The following is a 1922-nucleotide window of genomic DNA, read 5'->3' on the forward strand; positions in this document are numbered from 1 at the left end:
ACATACTTTGGGCATGTTGCTAGGAGAGACTATTCCTTAAGAAAAAAACATCATGCTTCAAACGTTAGAGGGTTAGAAAAGAGAAAAATACCCTGAACCAGATGGATTAATATAATAAAGGCAGTAAAGTGATTGAGTGATTAGATTAGAGATTGTGAGGATGCCACAAGTATTTTAGGGTTCAGATCTGTAGTTCATAGGGTCATTTTGAGTTCTACTAAACTTGATGACACCTAACAACAATAAGGAACATATCAGAGATTGTGAGGATAGTGCAGGATAGGGCAAAGTTTAGATCTAATGTTCACTATGAGTTGTAGCCAACTTGATGGTGCCTAACAACAGAAACATAGTGAAAGAAGTTAGAGGAAAGTTCAAGTGTTGCAACTTCCTTTGAATCTACAATAGTTTCAAAATTTAATAGTTACGAAGAACTAAATGTCAAAAGTTTAAAACGAGATAGATAAGTGTTCATCAAAAGAAAAAAAATAGATAAATAAAATGAGGTACATAGATGTGTCTGGTTCAGGCCCATGGTCATCGCAATCACTTGCTATGCATCAGAGAGCTGGATAATAACTAAGAATGACAGAAGAATTGATGTCTTCAAACTGTGATGCTGGAGAAGAGTGTTGAACATACCATGGACCACCAAGAAAACAAGTAAGTCTGTCTCAGAGAGGTTGTAAACAAGTTTCTCCTCAGAGGTTAGGAAATTGAAGCTCCATCTCACATACTTTGGGTATGTGGCCAGGAGGGACTGATCCTTGGAGAAAGACATCTTACTCAGAAGGCTGGATGCACAGCACAGGAGAGAAAGATCCTAGATGAGATGATTGGGGTAATTGGGGTAGGTATGTCAGAGTCAGTGAGACTGGCTAATGATAGGCAGGCTTCAGAGCTGTTGTACATAAATAGGGTCACTATGAGTTGCTGGTGACTCAAAGGTGCATAACAACAACAACATAGTACACACACAGCAATTAAGAGAAATAAAGTCCTGGTCCATATAACAATATGGGTAAGCTAAAAAAACTTATATTTAATGAAACAAGTCAACGAAAAACCTGGTTATTTTAGTGGTTACTGGAGATGAACCATGAGTGGAGGAGAAACCATTGTGTATATGGTGATTTTTTTTTATGGTGATGGTAATTTGTAGAGTAATCATTGTGTAAAATGACTAATTGACAAGAACAAATTGTACACATGAATAATCTCGAATATATGCATATTTTAGTACAATTATAAAGAATAGATATATTTCACAAATATAAGTTAATGTGTATTTGGGAATGTGAAACTCAGAATAGAGGCTCTTAAAACCGATTTTTTTTCTCCTCTAACATACTTTATTTTCATTTATGAAGATCAAAGATCCATTAAGTCAGAAAAACTTCAAATAGTTAAATTTTTGTAATACAAAGGGTAATCATGACATTTTTAAAAAAATATTAAGTTCTCTGTAATAATGCATATATTTTTGGTTAGTGTCTATAAAATTTCATGATTAAACACTGATTATTTAAAGGACCTCAAAATACTGTAAAGCTCATTATAAAGTATTCTGAAATATGACCAATACTTCCTGAAACTACTTATGTTTTCTACATGAAATTTTCACTAGCATGATTTGTATTTTTATCCTTATCTATTACAACAGACACTTCTTTATTTTATGTCCTGGGAATTGTATAATCCCTTATGGGAAGTTAACATTTACTATAACAATTACAGTGTAAATATAATCTGCATAATATTTCCCTGCAGAATTTATGATGAGTCATGGAGAGTCTATGACTAGATTTCTTATTAGGAGAACGATACATAAGATAGATAAATACAGCATCTCTGACATGGTGAGTCCTGTGTCAAATCCATGAGTTTCCCACACACAACCTTTTGTCAAATTTATAAGCTTA

Source organism: Elephantulus edwardii, unplaced genomic scaffold (assembly GCF_000299155.1).
Source record: "Elephantulus edwardii isolate Elephantulus edwardi_28Jun2011 unplaced genomic scaffold, EleEdw1.0 scaffold00120, whole genome shotgun sequence".
Lineage (NCBI taxonomy): Eukaryota > Metazoa > Chordata > Mammalia > Macroscelidea > Macroscelididae > Elephantulus > Elephantulus edwardii.